An 18029-nucleotide genomic window follows, 5' to 3' on the forward strand; every position below is an offset into this window, starting at 1 on the left:
TGCTTCAGAAGGCGAAGGGGACATTGTGATTTTATTTGCTCGGCTTTGGGGCAAGTAAATACTTTCCTAAACTTTATTTTGGGGTTGTTGTCGATAACTATTTAATGATAAAGGTTTAGGGCAAAAGCGAGGGTCTCATATCAATAATGTGATAGGCACTGATATAGGTTCCAATGCCATGTTATAGGTTGTTTGTTGAAAACATGGTTGATGGTTTGAATCCAAGAATACCAAAGCATGGGGGAATCAACCGTTAGATAATTCTATTGACTTGACAGCTAATGTAACACTCTATAAATCTGGATTAGGCGTGAATGTGTTGAAAGAGTATTAATGTGACATTTTAGACATATGAAGTCCTATTGAGATAAGTGTCACGACCCAACCCCGTGGGCCGCGACTGGTACCCTAACTGGGTACCCGTACATACCTACCTGACCGAATTTCGTATCATACAGATTTTTTTTTTTTTTTTTAAAACAGATGTTACAGAAGTAGGCCGATACAGATACGGCACGCGCGCAAACATATATATGTATATACCTGAACATGCAGACATTTACAGATAAGCCGATAAGGCTAACATACAGACGAAACCCGTAACCCACACATCTATCTACAGGCCTCTACAGACATACAGAAGCATATGACGGGACAGGGCCCCGCCGTACCCCAAAATACCATACATACAGAGTCTACAGATAACAGAAGATATATACCAAAAGTATTTGCTCCGGATCGAAGGAGCTCTTCAGAATAGCAGAATCCGAGCCCTAGACTGGCGGCGTATCACCAAGTGCGTCTGTACCTGCGGGCATGTAACGCAGCCCCCGAAGAACCGGGGGTCAGTACGAAAAATGTACCGAGTGTGCAAAGCAGAAATATATCAAACATAATCATGATCTGGACCGGAAGCACAGAAATATACTAGACAGGCTCATAAGCCGGACGGACAGAGTCATAGTCCCGACAAACGGACAGAATCATAGTCCAGAGAGACAGAATCAAAATTCATACGGACGTACAGAATCGGAACCCGTCGGCCAGATAATCCAGACGGACAGACGGAATCGTAACCGGTTGGACAGATAATCCGGACGGACATACAGAAGCATAACCAGTCAGACAGATAATCCGGATGGACATACAGAATCATAACCAGTCGGACAGATAATCCAGACGGACATACAGAAGCATAAGTCATACAGACAGAAAGAATCACACGTAGGGTGCAGGAACGTGGTCGCCACTCCTGCCATTGGCACCACAACACGTCAGATATCAGAAATTCTTCTCCGATCTCCATCACACATCATAACATAACCACGACACCCGGGGGCGGACAGATAACACAGCACCCCGATCCCGGACTCATCATACTTCGTAATATATCCTCGGTAACCGGGGACGGACATATAACACGGTACCCCGAAACCGGACACATCATACTTCAGAATTCACATATGGGGCTCGGCGGCCCACCGCACGATATACGTACCGGCCCGGGATCCGGTGAAAGGAATCATAGCATGTGCACGAACTGATTAATGAGGAACCACATACATACAGATCGTCATACAGACTCAACAGAACAGAAGTAGGCCAACTGGCCGATCGAACCAAGTATTCGGATAGTTTTCAAGGTACGTGCCTACACGTCACTTGGGGAGGCACGACAGATTATAACCAGAACCAGATTTCCAAATGTCAAAAACTATTTTGTAAGATTTGTATAAAAACAGTCGTATCGTGATCAGAATAGTAGTCCAGGTGTTTTCTGAGAAAATCGGGCAAAACTAAAGTAATTAAGATCATACAGAAGGTATCGGGCCTCGTGGGCCCGCCTCGGATCAACTCGAGGCAACATAGGTAAATTACCGATAGTAGACCTTATAAGGTCATCCAAAATCATCTGGAAGTGTTCTGACTCCGTTTAGGGAAGTTTTGTACAAAAATTCACTTTAAAGGCAATTTGTAAGAAAATAGCTTCAATTGGATTGAAGGAATTGGAGCGGTTTTCCGTCTCGAATTCCGGGGGACGGAGTCGTACTTAAGGCTCGCAGCCGAGCCTATCACATCCAGAACATGCCTAGGAACAAAGGGAAATGCTTCACATACCTCGATAGCGCCTTACGCTCGCTTGGCGTCAATCCAAATTTCGTCCAAAATCTGGAAATGGTCAAGTTTACCATTTGTTAGTTTCAAACTTTCAATATTCCAACTTAACACATACTTGCCTACCGAAATTTCGGCAGCATTTCCTCTGTATATACGACATCCCCGAGACTTAGCTTGGCTCAATTCATCAACACAACAACCCAGAATAACATCAAAACAACAATAGACATTAAAACATACACTATGGCATCACTAGCCATCTTTCGACATAACGAAACATCTTTCGTTTCAAACTTACATTTCCAAACCAAACTTATCATTTTCATATTCATCAACCATCAAAATCATTACAACATACGTCGAAGGCATATCATACCATTTTCACACAATATACATAAGATATGCAAACATTCAAACTCTCCATTAAGCCACTACTTTTCCAATATTTCCTAACCTTCAACATACAAGTTCATTATACATTTCCATCTTCCAAATTCATCAACAATAATCATAATTTGCCTCTTGATACATTCATTTCCATTTTTACATAAATCATAACAAAGTTGCATACTTTCCTACAACAACTTGATAACCATTTTTCCAAGACAATAAAGATTGTTGTCTTTCCATTCACTTCACCATAACATACTTAACATACAAACAAGATCAAATTCATACTCCATCAACACATAACAATACCACACGGCCACCTCCTACATTCTTCAATTTTCACTAATTCATTCCACTTCCATTTCTAATACAATTTCCACCATACTACAACTAAATTACAACATGAATTCAAATCATCCAAGACATGTAATACATGTACATGTATTCGGCCAACAAGCATATTTTTCAACACACAAAATTTCCATGTTTTTCATTCATTCACACATACTACAACATACATATACCTTCCATAACATATCAAAAGCATAAAATTCTTACCTTTCTTCAAGTTCTTCACTTGGCACTAAACTTGTCCTCTTGCCAAACTAATTGTACCAAGTTGTAGAGGACTTTGCACTTAGTAGTATTCCCACAAGAATTGAATTTTAAACTCAAGGATTAGGCTCCAAAATTTTTCTTTCTTTTCTTTCTTTTTCTCCTCTCAAACCCGAAATGGTCTTGTTCCTTTTTCTTGATTTTTTTCTTGCTTTCTTGAACCTTCTATGGATATGTATAACCATATATAATATTACCTAATTAAATCATGGACTTGGGCCCTTCTTTTTACATAGCATGGCTGGTTGGGCCTCCCCTTTTGGGCCTTGTTTTATTATTTTTTTTAAGTCCAACTTGTTGGCTACATATTGCAATCCATAAGGCAAATTTCCAAAATTCCAAATTTTGCCCTTGGCCACCTTTCGTAATTCCACACCATTGTATTCATTACCTACACATTCATGCCAAGTAAGGTCCAATTGTGGCCTTATTCATTGCAAGTCAATTTACCTTGAATTTTCGAATAAGCAAAAATGTCGGATGTAACAATAAGTTTGGGTTAAAATAGTTGTTTTAAGATCAACACGAATAGTGGGGTGCGTAAGATTCAATAGAATCAACTATGTTTTTTGTAGACCTGACTTCCAAACTGTTTACCTGAAAATCCGTTAGGATTTGAGAAAAATTAAAACATGAAAGTTGTAGATATTTGAAATACCTTTCCATCCTTATAAAGTGGAGCTCAAGTGGATCTTTGTGCTAGGAGTTATGCCCATTTTACTGAACATTGTCAACAAAGTCGAAGAGAACGTAAGATTTTAGCTAGTTATGAAATGGACATGGGAGCTCACTGAACGCCCTCTAGAGTGAGACAGGAGCTCACTATAGCCCTCGCTCAGTGAGGTAGAGGGTCCAAAAATGAAAGATAAAGAAAAATTGACTAAGTCCATTTTGGTCGAGTGAGCTAGCTGAGTGAAGCTTAAAGCGAGGTAGGACCTCACTATAGAGCACTCTGAGTGAGGCCCATAGCGAGGTCACCCCTTGCTTTGGATTTTGTTCGGTGAGCTAGGTTGTCCAAATGCCCCGTGCTATAAATTCAACACTTAAACTCGATATTTCATTTATCAGACATTCCAACTTTGTACAAAACCCATGAAGGATGACGTTTTGAGAGCAATCAACCCTAAGGCTTCCCCAAACATCTAAGGTATGTTCTTGATCAATTCCAATGATTATTACCTCTATCTAATGAATATAATATTAGAAACCTCACCTATTTCGTAGATTGAGAGAATTCGATTCAAGAACGGTTGAAGAGGAGAATTTTTGGGAATTCGTTGTGACGTAAGTTTTTGAAATTCAATTATAGTTATATGGATTGTTTGATGTTTTTACATTGTTTATATATTTTCAGAATCCATGGGTGAATTGCATGAAAGCCAGAACACGAAAGTTGGCCTAGAAACCCTAGTTTTAAAAAATGGTAGGAATTCTACGGAAAGGTGTAAAGTTCTAATCTTTCTCATCTAAAACCATTGCAATGTGATTTTTGAACCTTAGGAATTATGTTTGAGCGGGATTTGAGGTATGTCTACGTTTTGAAAATCTTCTTTGAAGCATGACAACTTTATTGAAACGTATTAAAGTATGTTATTCTTGTTCTATGCGTATGGATGAATACTCATGTCTTAAAATCCTTCTGTAGAATATAAACATGATTGAAAACTCTTGTTTTGGTTAATGCTTCTTCTGGATTTAGTTTTGGAATATGATATGATTTTGAATAAGGTCTTGCACGTGTAGGGTCAAGTCTGCATTGAACCTTAAATGAATTAAACTATCATAATGAAACACGGAGGGGGCGGGGGGGGGGGGGGGGGGGGGGGGGGATTGAATTTATTTCTAAAAGGCTAAAATTTTAAATGTGTTTTCCCTTGAATGGATGATCTTGAACTTGCAATTGAATAGGTGAATTGAACATGATTTTCTAAACTGAATGTGATATGAAATACCTCTATTGTGAGAAGATGGACTGAGAAGTGAATTCGGCTATAAGCCATGATTGATGATTCGGCTATATGCCATGATTGTAATTGTTTGTGCTTAGGCCTATATGGGCAAGTTGTGCTAGTCCGTAGGAAGATTAGATATTATGGATCCTAACGTATTGATACAATAATTACTATGTCATTCCAGAGGACGATTGACCTCCGAGGCATACAACTCGGTGCATCTATTGTTGTGCGAGTCCAGAGGATAATTAGCCTCTGCGGCTTTTTATCCTAGAGTAGTAAATGGTTGATATTTTGTTTCCTGTGAGTGGCTTGTGGTGATATTGAGTTCGTAAGTGAAATACTTGACACGGTAAAAGGTAATGAGTTAACTTTATGTGTTCTTCGTTGTTGGATTCTCTGATGATTTCTTCAAGGTTACTGGCTTACTCTATCTCTAAATTTGTACTGCCTTTCATTGATACCATTTTAAGGATATTATTTATCTTATTTTGTTTTGTTAATTATTTCCCCTTAGACACTCACCGAGTACCTAGTACTTAGGCATACCATTGTTGTTTTTGATGGTGTGTCAGGTAACGTTGAGGAGCAAGTTCATGATACGTGTGCAGACTAGGAGAGCTTGCTACTTTTAGACTTATTGGTGTGCCCATATGCTTGTTCGTAAGACACCATCCTATCTTTCCATATTCATTTCAGTTTTTCGGGCTGCGTCCCGATGAGTTTGACATTTACTTATTATCTTAGAAGATCCATAGATAGTTGTTAGATTGTGGGTAGTGTGTTGGAGTCTCATATGACTCGTTGAGGCATTTTGCCACGTTTTATAACTAAGCATTTCATTTGACTTCTGCTGAATTATAATTACTTGATTTGAGTTCCGCTGAATTATCTCTAATTATGATTATCCTTTCATCAAAATTATAAATGACTTGTTTCATATTTATTATGATATGTTGTTTGACAGAAAGAATTAGATGTTCGTTGATTCATAAGGTGCTTCCGATGTTGTTCATAGCATCGGATGCCTGTTACATCCAGGGTCGAGTTTGAGGCATGACAGTTGTGTGCATACATCACTCAATTAAATCTCGTACACTTGTGATAATAGAGCTGCTTTATGTAATTTTTAATTGTGCATGGTTACAGCTGAATTGCATTTGATATGCATGCTTTATGTGATCATCCATATTCATTGTGATGGTTTATGCAGTTATGGCTCGATGTGTTCTTCATAGATCCATTTCATGTTGGAGTGATGTCATTTCAACTAAAAGAGGCTGGTTGCCGATGAGGAGTGGTTTTGGTGAATTGATGCGAGCCTGATGGGAAACGGTTACGGGCGGGTATATGGACCTCGCGTGTCCCCCATGGGTTATAACTCCCGAAACACCACCGTTGAAGTTAATGTGTATATCGGTTGTTTATTTGGCAATTGCATTGGATTACACTTTTCCGACTAGATTTCATTGATTATCTGATTACCTAATCCTACATGGTTACTTCGGCTTATCCTTTATTCTGTTAGTTGAACTTTAATTTTGTTAAGGCAATCCTTTTAATGCTAAAACAAGATTTCTCTTAATTAACCTAGTCACCATTCCAATGTTGTCTGTCTATGAGATTACTGAGTACATGTGCTTTCCGTACTCATATTACACCTGCTGAACTTTTGTGGTGCAGATTTATACCCAAGCATGTAGAGCTGTCTAAGTCTGAGGCTATCATTTCAGGAGATCTTAGGGTGAGCTATCTGGCTGATCCACATTAGAAGTCTCTTTCTATCCTTTCTTTATTCATGTCTCTTTTTATTTCCCAAACAGTGTATTTGGTTAATTCAGATGTGTGCTAGTATTCTTAGTAGCTCTTGTACGCTTGACACCAGATTTTGGGTGGTATTCTGTTATTTCCACGTTTTATGAGTAAAAGACCTTAGTTTAACTTTTATCATAGTATCACTTTACTTTTTTCTTAATTTAACTGAATGAATCGACTTTTAAATGGTTGTTGGTTTGCCTACCAGGTGGGGTAGGTGCCATCACGACATTTGATTTTAGGTCATGACAATTAGGTGTCAGAGCCCTAGGTTCATGAGTCTTATAAGTACAAGAGCAATGTCTAGTAGCGTCTTGCGGATTGGTACGATGATGTCCATACTTATCTTCGAGAATCTATAGGACATTTAGGAAAATTCTATTCTTTCTGTCACATCCCAACCCGGAGGGGTGGGACCGGTACCGGGGCCTTACTTGCCAAACACCAACCTGTAGTAATTAACAATCCAACCTAATAACAATAAGGGCCGATAAGGCCACCATATGATAGCAGGAAAGTAAAGAGAGCCCATCAATGAACAACACTCGGGATATAACCATGCATATATCTATATATAGATCTATGACCGAAAAGGCCACCATGGAAGTTGTACAACAAAACATAGGCCGACGATGCCACACAACACTACTATACATAGGACATATGTCTACAAGCTTCTAGGAGTAACAAGACTGTCAGAAGGTCGGGATAGGGCCTCGCCATACCCAAAATACAAATATATACAAAAGTCACATAACATACCTACTAACTATAGCAACTCCGGGAAGAATGGAGTGTAACAGTAAAGGCTGAGCTGGATCACTTAAAACAGAATTTTATACAAGGATATATGCTAAAACTACTAATAGTTGTCCAGTTCAAAAACGGGTTTGGGAAACTTATCTCAAAAGTGTGGAGTAGCTTGTTGCTCAACCAAAACAAGTCTGGTGGGTGATTTAGTGGGAAAATTTGATGATATGAGAGGAGTTTTGGGGTTTTATTTTTCTTGAGAAAACGAAATTAGAGGAGGTGGAGAGGATATGAGCCAAAAGGTATATATGTTACTTGGATAAGGATGAAAAAAAAAGAAGGTGGCAACCCAAACTTTTATGTTTGGATTAATATGAAAGGTTTGCTGCCCAAAACATCATATATCTATTGTATTTTATAATAAATTCAAGAGGATAATAACTGGTAAACATAACAACATCACGAAACTTTCTTGTAAATATTAACCCAATCTAAAGTAAGCAATTTTCATATATCGCCAAATTCAAGTAGGGAGTGCTAAGTAAATATATCCTTAACAAAACTTGTAGCACCCCTTTTGGGAGGGTGCCACTTACAAAACGAAAGCTAATTTCATACTTATAACATTCAGAAGAAATTTATTTAAAAAGATATTCACAATAATTTAGTAGCGGAAATAGGCCTATGCGAAAAAGGTTTAAAGGTGCGACATTTTTTTTCATAATACACTTTGTAAAATTCCTTAAAGAAATACAATATCAGAGTATCAATTTAATGTGGTAGCACCCTTCTTGAATAACCAAAATTTGAAGCAACTTCCCAGTGAAATTATATTTTCCATTCAACACCACTGCAAGTTCATATTATACATGAATTTCAACTTGCGAATATCAAAAGAAAGCTAGTCTCCTCCTTTTTACATAATTACAAGGAAAAATGTAAATTTAGTACATGACATGACTTGAGTTATTAGCACAGCCTAAAACAGCAAAACAAGTCGCCAAGTTCAAGTTACAAGTGTTACGTCCCTCATTTTCGTCGTAAGAAAGTCTATGGATTTCTAGTTGTATATACTCTTAGCACGGAGATTCATAGCAGAGTTTGCGAGATAGTAAGTGTCTTTCCTCACGTATACCGAAGTACAAGTATATGTTCCTTACTATACGATAGGATTAGAAGTCAAATGAATCGAATCGACGCGAATCGAAGCAACTCAAGGAACCAGACACTAGTCCACTTTGACGGTGCAAAGGGTCGACCCGTTGAAATGTCGACGTGGCGTCCTTTCACACCATCAAAATGTTACATCCGGCATTTTTGCATATTCGAAAAATTCGAGATAACTTGACTTGTAATGAATGAGGCCATATTTGGACCTTACTTGGTATGAATGTGTCGGCTATGAATGTATTGGTGTGAAATTACGAAAGGAGGCCAAGGGCAAAATTGGAATTTTGGAAACTTGCTTAATGAATTAGAAGATTAATCCATCAATTTGGGCTCACAAAATAATAAGAAAGTGAGGCCCAAAATGGGAGGCCCAACCGGCCATACATGGCCCAAGTCCATGGAAATTAATTAATTTCCATGTGACAATATATAGTCATCCATATCCTTAGAGGAAAAAAAAAAGGCTCATGGCCAAAGAGAAAGAGAAAGAGAAAAAGAAAAAAAAGAATTCTTGGAGCTTGATTCTTGGTTCAAAAATCCATCTCTTTTGGAATTTCTACTAAGCTCAAGATTCACTTCAAGGTGATATAATTATTTTGGCAAGAAACTACCATTTGTGGCAAGTGGAAGAGTTGAGAAAAGGTAAGAATTTTACCATTTTTAAACCATGGAATATATGTATATATGTTGTAGTGTGTGGGAATGAATGAAAAGCATGAAAATTTTGTGTGTTGTGAATGTGTGTGTATGGCCGTGTGTGTGTATGATGGTGTAGTTGAGATGTGTTGAATTTTGTATTGTAATCTAATTATGGTTATGGTAGAAATTGTATTGGAAATGAAAGTTGAATGAATTGGTGGAAGTTGGAAAATATAGAATATGGCCGTGTGGTACCATGTTAATGAGGGAAGATGAACTAAATTTCTCTAGTAGATTAATTGTGTTATTGTGAAGTGAATGAAAGAATAATGGTTCTTGTTGTCATGGAAAAATAGTTGTTAAGTTGTTGTAGGAAATTATGCAAGTTTATTGTAACTTATGTAAATGTGGAAATGAAAGTACTAAGAGGCAAATTATGATTATCATTGATGAAGTTGGAAGATAGAAGTATGTCATGAACATGTTTGCTAAAAGATTGGAAATTGTGGATGAATTAAGCCTTTGGTAGGAAGCTTGTATATTGTGTATACCTTAGGTATATTTGGCGAAAACGATATGATATGTCTCCGAATCATGTTGTAATGACCTTGATAAGTGATGAATATGAAAACGGTAAGATTGGTTGGGAAGTGTAAGGTCGGAATGAAAGATATTGTGTTATGTCGGAAAGATGGCTAGTAATGCCATATTGCATATTTTGTAATACTTGTTGTTGTTATTGATGTTGTTGTTGGGTGCTATGTTGATATATTAAGCCGAGCTAAGTCTCAAGGATGTTAAATATATAGGGGAAATGCTGCCGAAATTTCGGTAGGCAAGTATGTAATAAGTTTGGATTCTTGAAAAGCTTGAATTTGACATTTGGCAAACTTGACCATTTTTAGATTCTGGACGAAATTGGAATTGAAGCCAAGCGAGCATAAGGCACAATTGAGGTATGTAAAGCCTACCCCTTCATTCTTAGGCATGTTCTCAACATGATAGGCTCGGCCGCGAGCCTTAAATACGATTCCGTTCCTCGGAATTCGAGATGGAAATCCGCTCCAATTCCTTCAGTAAGATTGAATCCATTTCCTTATAACATGTCTTCAAAGTGAGCTTTAAGTATGCAATTTTCCTAAACGGAGTCAGAATACTTCCAAATGATTGTGGGCGACCTCATAAGGTCTACTATCTGTAATTTACGTACGCCTCCTCGGGTTGGTCCGAGGTGGGCCCACAAGGCCCGATACTTTCTCTATAACTTTAACTACTTTGTTTCTGTCCGATTTTCTCAGACAACATCTGGATTAACATTTTAATCATGATATGACTATAGTTTTCTATGAATCTTACCAAATGATTTTGACATCTGAAAGTCTTATTCTGGTAATAATCTGTCGTGCCTTCCCAAGTGATATATAGGCGCGTATTATAAATACTGTCCGGATACTTTGATTCGACCTGCCATTTGGCCTATTTCAGTTCCATTGAGTCTGTATGATGATCTGTATGTATGTGGTTTCTCATTAATCTGTTCGTGGATGCCTCAACGCTTCCTCCACTGCGCCCGGGCCAAGTTCTGTTATCGTGCATATTCCTCTACATTGTTCACCGCGTCCCTCGGTGTGCGGGCCGGGATCTGTTTATATCTGAATGATATTATGATTTGTGTATGGGGATGGCGGCCAGGATGGCATATGATCTGATTCTGTCTGTCCACCGCGTCCCGTACTAAGAGGGTCGGGTTCTGTTACCGCGCCCCTCATGAGAGGGCCGGGATCTGTATGTATGTATGTAGGTGTTATCAGCATTTATATAAGCACATGACTCTGTATGACTCTGCATGCATGATTCTGTCCGTCCGTTTGGATCATACTTCTGTCTGTCCGTATGGATTATGATTTTGTCTGTTCGTCTGGACTATGATTCTGTCTGTCCGTCTGGACTATGATTCTGTCTGTCCGTCTGGATTATGATTCTGTCGGTCCGTCTGGGTTATGATTCTGTCCGGTACATTTCTGCCCGTCCGTTTGGATTACGATTCTGTCCGCTATATTTCTGTGTTTCTCATTCAGACTATGATTATGTTGTTATATTTTTGCTTTACATACTCGGTACATTTTTCGTACTGACCCCCGGTTCTTCGGGGGCTGCGTTACATGCCCGCAGGTACAGACGCACCCGGTGATACGCCGCCAGTCTAGGGCTCAGATCCTGCTATTTTGGAGAGCTCCTTTGATCCGGAGCGTGTACTTTTGGTATATATCTTCTGACATCTGTACATTCTGTACGTATGGAAATTCTGGGTACGGCGGGGCCCTGTCCCGTCATATGATTCTATATGTCTGTTAGAGGCCTGTAGATATGTTTGTGGGTTACGGGTTGCTACGATTCGGGTAGGTACGTACGATTTTGTGACTCTGTCCGTTATGTTGGCCTCATCGGCTTATATGTAATTTCAGTATGTTCGGATATGTGTACGTTATAGCGCGCGCTGCATTTGTATTGGCTTAAGTTTGTATACAACTAGTGTGTATTATCTGTCTGATGCGCCAATTCTGGTAGGTAGGTACGTATGGGTATCCAGTTAGGATACCAGTCGCGGCCCACGGGGTTGGGTCGTGACAGAAGTGGTATCAGAGCAGTTAGTCCTCGGAATGTCTACAGGCCGTGTCTAGTAGAGTCTTGTTTATCGGTGTGTTGTGCACCACATCTATAAACAGGAGGCTACAGGGCATCTAGGATGTTACCCTTCTTTGGATCTTAGATCGTGCGATAGAACTGTATTAGTAGGATGATCCCCTCCTAACGAATTGTTATGTTTTCAGCGATTCCTCCGAAGAAAGCGACAGCTGCCCAGAAGGGCAAAGCGGGGGTGGAGGTAGGAGAGACCAGCCGGTCCCAGAGAGTTACCAGGGCCAGTGCGCGGCCAGTACTTGAGGATGAGCCCCTGTCAGTCGGTTCTGTTACACTGCCCTTATCAGAGGAGATTGGAGCAGCAGCAGCTGCTGATCAGAGGGCGGCTCCACTGCGAGCTCCCGGGGTTCCAGTGCCCGAGCCTTCAGCTCCACAGCCAGGGGCGGAGGACAGGGCCATGCGAGATGCGGTTCAGTTATTGACCACACTGATGACAGAGCAGGTTCGCAGGCATGGATTTGGGGGTGGTCGTGCGGACATATATGAAAGCTCCAGGGCTCGTGAGTTCTTAACATGTAATCCTCCAGAGTTCTCCGGGATAAAACCCGAAGAGGACCCCCAGGAGTTTGTCAGGAAGATGGAGAGCACGATACGGTTGATTAAGGCTTCGTCGATTGAGTCCGTCGAGTTGGCTTCGTATCGGTTATATAAGGTAGCGGCGAACTAGTATGAGTCTTGGCAGCTATCCAGGGGTGACGATGCTCCCCCAGCAGTATGGTCCGAGTTTACTAAGGCCTTTCTTGATTAATTTCTACCTCCAGAGCTGCGGAGAGCTAGGGTTGATCGATTCTTGAACCTGAGACAGAACGGTAGAAGCGTTCGAGAGTATAGCCTAGAGTTTGACTCACTGGCTAGGTATGCACCCGCTATAGTAGCTGAGATGGCCGACAGGGTGCACCGGTATGTGATGGGGCTGGACCCTTATTTGATTGATAGTTGCCTGGCGGTGGCTTCTCAGCCAGGGATGCATGTTGCCCGGGTACAGGCGCACGCCCAGGGCATGGAGGACCGACGTAGGGAACGTCGGACTGATAGGGGCCACGACAGGAGCCAGCCTAAGAGAGCCAGATCGGCTGGGTATTCGAGGGAGTTTCAGAGTGGGTTTTCTCAGCGGCAGGGTAACAGGTATTCGTCCCAGCCAGCACACAGCACACCCCCACAGTTTTCGGGCCAGAGCTCCAGAGTTCCAGACTCACAGGCGAGCAGAGGTCCCGGTCAGTCGAGGCCACCCATGCCTCCGTGCTCCTACTGCGGGAGGCTCCACCCGGGGGAGTGTTATCGCGCTACAGGCGCTTGTTATTTTTGTGGCAGCCCAGATCATCATGTGAGAGAGTGCCCGCATAAGGGTGGTTCAGGCTCGGTCCAGCCTACTGGGTCCGTTGCTGGCTCATCTTCTCCTTCGGCAGCCATACGCCCTACAGGGCGAGGAGCACCAGCACCAGCGAGTCATGGCAGAGGTCGAAGTGCAGCTTCTGGTTACAGTGGTCCTTCGAACCGCGTATTTGCTTTGACCGGCCGGCAGGACCCAGGAGCGTCTTCAAGTGCACACCCAGGTATGTTAGTGATTTTTTTTTCTTGAGGGATATGTTTATGGATGGGTCTATACTTTATTGCATTATGTGATTTTCTTATTCTGGGTATTAGTAAGAGTAAGGTAATTGTTAACTTGATTGACATTTAGGATTCGGAAGGGCGATATGATAATTGTATGGTTTAGCCCGGGGTGGGACCCACTATGAGAATTTTTCGAAAATTTACTAAGATCCCGATCTGCCCTAAATTACGTGACGAAGGTCGTGCGGGGCAGTCGACGAAATTATACTGGCCCTAATGCGTCCAAACGCATGAAAGTTTCGAGGTTAAGCGTGCTAAGGCTAGAGCAATTCTGGGATGGGTGACCCCCTGGGAAGGATACCAAAATTTTCACAAGTGTAAATATAAGATGTAAATGGAAATTTGGGGTAACCTAACGAAAAAGAGAATGTGTGGAATAGCTAGTACCCTTACAGGAGTCGCGCAGACCGAGGTGGACTAAATGGGCGAAAAGAAAAAACGCAATACCGCTCGGGAAATTGAGCGAATTTGAATAACGGTCGGAGTCGTTCGCAAATAAGATATTAGTAAATGTATATGTATGTGCATGATTTTCGTCTGGTGATCATATGGATCAAGAGCCGAGTCCCGGCGACTAATGTTGTGATAGACGAAAGGTTTTACTAAACCGAATACACGAAACGAAGCGGAGTTGAGGACACGAATGTTGTTAAAGAATAGAAAAACCCCGATTACCTTACAACTTAGTCTAGTGCGACGATATCTGAAAAAGAAAATGAGCATGGATAGTAGGAAAGATGAAAGATAAGAGATGCGATTAAGCAAAACTTTCGAAAGAGTCGATAAGCGACACGTAAGACGATTTGTATGACAATTTGACGAACAAGTTTATGAATGAGTGAACAGGTTTCGACGAGATAATTCGTGGTACAATTGTCAGGGTGAACAATGAAATGTTGACAAAGGGAAATTTTCGGAAGTCACTGGAGCCTTAATAGGAGTGGTCTGATGCTAATCAAAACTCTCTCTGTTATACTTCTGCACTTCTGACTCTGATGAGGTTCTGCCTATTACGCTTCTGTCCGATATACTTCTGTACGATTGACTATGAATACGAATCCGTCTAATACATCTCTGTATGTCTGACTCTGATCACGAATCTGTCTGGTACGTCTCTGTACGTCTAACTCTGAACACGGATCTGTCTATTATGCCTCTGTACTTCTGGACCCGATTACGTTTCTGTCTGATCCGCCTCTGCACGTTCAACTCTGATTACGAATTTGTCTGATATACCTCTGTACGTCTGATTCTGATCACCGATCCGTCTGACAAATTTTCATACGTCTGACTTTGACTACGAATCTGTCCGCCATAGTTCAGTACATTTGACTCTGATCATGAATCTGTCCAATATGCTTCTATGCATCCGACCCCAGTTATGAACCTGTTTGATATGACGTGGTATTATGACGACGTTGTAAGTACCGAGAGGTGTGACAAGAGGTAAAAGACGTTGAGGGCAATTGTAACGTGGAAAAGGATTTTGAAGGGAAGAAAGGAAACTCCCCGAAGTGTTACGAGACCCCATAAGGTAAATTTAACATTCGAAGACGAATGTTTTAAAGGGGGGGAGGATGTTACATCCGGCATTTTTGCATATTCGAAAAATTCGAGATAACTTGACTTGTAATGAATGAGGCCATATTTGGACCTTACTTGGTATGAATGTGTCGGCTATGAATGTATTGGTGTGAAATTACGAAAGGAGGCCAAGGGAAAAATTGGAATTTTGGAAACTTGCTTAATGAATTACAAGATTAAGCCATCAATTTGGGCTCACAAAATAATAAGAAAGTGAGGCCCAAAATGGGAGGCCCAAACGGCCATACATGGCCCAAGTCCATGGAAATTAATTAATTTCCATGTGACAATATATAGTCATCCATATCCTTAGAACATTCAAGAAATCAAAAGAAAAATTGAGAGGAAAAAAGAAAAAGGCTCACGGCCAAAGAGAAAGAGAAAGAGAAAAAGAAAAAAAAATCTTGGTGCTTGATTCTTGGTTCAAAAATCCATCTCTTTTGGAATTTCTACTAAGCTCAAGATTCTCTTCAAGGTGATATAATTATTTTGGCAAGAAACTACCATTTGTGGCAAGTGGAAGAGTTGAGAAAAGGTAAGAATTTTACCATTTTAAACCATGGAATATATGTATATATGTTGTAGTGTGTGGGAATGAATGAAAAGCATGAAAATTTTGTGTGTTGTGAATGTGTGTGTATGGCAGTGTGTGTGTGTATGATGGTGTAGTTGAGATGTGTTGAATTTTGTATTGTAATCTAGTTATGGTTATGGTAGAAATTGTATAGGAAATGAAAGTTGAATGAATTGGTGGAAGTTGGAAAATATAGAATATGGCCGTGTGGTACCATGTTAATGAGGGAAGATGAACTAAATTTCTCTAGTAGGTTAATTGTGTTATTGTGAAGTGAATGAAAGAATAATGGTTCTTGTTGTCATGGAAAAATAGTTGTTAAGTTGTTGTAGGAAATTATGCAAGTTTATTGTAACTTATGTAAATGTGGAAATGAAAGTACTAAGAGGCAAATTATGATTATCATTGATGAAGTTGGAAGATAGAAGTATGTCATGAACATGTTTGCTAAAAGATTGGAAATTGTGGATGAATTATGCCTTTGGTAGGAAGCTTGTATATTGTGTATACCTTAGGTATATTTGGCGAAAACGATATGATATGTCTCCGAATCATGTTGTAATGACCTTGATAAGTGATGAATATGAAAACGGTAAGATTGGTTGGGAAGTGTAAGGTCGGAATGAAAGATATTGTGTTATGTCGGAAAGATGGCTAGTAATGCCATATTGCATATTTTGTAATACCTGTTGTTGTTATTGATGTTGTTGTTGGGTGCTGTGTTGATATATTAAGCCGAGCTAAGTCTCGGGGATGTTAAATATATAGGGGAAATGCTGCCGAAATTTCGGTAGGCAAGTATGTAATAAGTTTGGATTCTTGAAAAGCTTGAATTTGACATTTGGCAAACTTGACCATTTTTAGATTCTGGACGAAATTGGAATTGAAGCCAAGCGAGCATAAGGCGCAATTGAGGTATGTAAAGCCTACCCCTTCATTCTTAGGCATGTTCTGAACATAATAGGCTCGGCCGCGAGCCTTAAATACGACTCCGTTCCTCGGCATTCGAGATGGAAATCCGCTACAATTCCTTCAGTAAGATTGAATCCATTTCCTTATAACTTGTCTTCAAAGTGAGCTTTAAGTATGCAATTTTCCTAAACGGAGTCGGAATACTTCCAAATTATTATGGACGACCTCATAAGGTCTACTATCTGTAATTTACGTACGCCTTCTCGGGTTGGTCTGAGGTGGGCCCACAAGGCCCGATACTTTCTGTATAACTTTAACTACTTTGCTTCTGTCCGATGTTCTCAGACAACATCTGCATTAACATTCTAATCATGATATGACTATATTTTTCTATGAATCTTACAAAATGATTTTGACATCTGAAAGTCTTATTCTGGTAATAATTTGTCGTGCCTTCCCAAGTGATATATAGGCGCGTATTATAAATACTGTCCGGATACTTTGATTCGACCTGCCATTTGGCCTATTTCAGTTCCATTGAGTCTGTATGATGATCTGTATGTATGTGGTTTCTCATTAATCTGTTCGTGGATGCCTCAACGCTTCCTCCACTGCGCCCGGGCCAGGTTCTGTTATCGTGCATATTCCTCTGCATTATTCACCGCGTCCCTCGGTGTGCGGGCCGGGATCTGTTTATATCTGAATGATATTATGATTGGTGTATGGGGATGGCGGCCAGGATGGCATATGATCTGATTCTGTCTGTCCACCGCGTCCCGTACTAAGAGGGCCGGGTTCTGTTACCGCACCCCTCATGAGAGGGCCGGGATATGTATGTATGTATGTAGGTGCTGTCAGCATTTATATAAGCACATGACTCTGTATGACTCTGCATGCATGATTCTGTCCGTCCGTTTGGATCATACTTCTGTCTGTCTGCATGGATTATTGTTATACCTCGCATTTCCAGTGCATGAGTATGGCATGTACCTCATCGTAGTAATGGGGTATCGGAGACATCCCAGGATGCTTTGAAAGGCACAAGCCATGGAAAGTACGTAACAACGAATAAAACGGGTGAATTACGATCTCGTAAGTCGTAATCGGGAAAAAGCACTTTGAAACACGAGAACATGGCCATTATTAGTGTAATAAGTGATAAATACCATGTATGGATAATTTCAGAATATTTCGAG

This window comes from Lycium barbarum, chromosome 3 (genome assembly GCF_019175385.1).
Source record: "Lycium barbarum isolate Lr01 chromosome 3, ASM1917538v2, whole genome shotgun sequence".
Taxonomy (NCBI): domain Eukaryota; kingdom Viridiplantae; phylum Streptophyta; class Magnoliopsida; order Solanales; family Solanaceae; genus Lycium; species Lycium barbarum.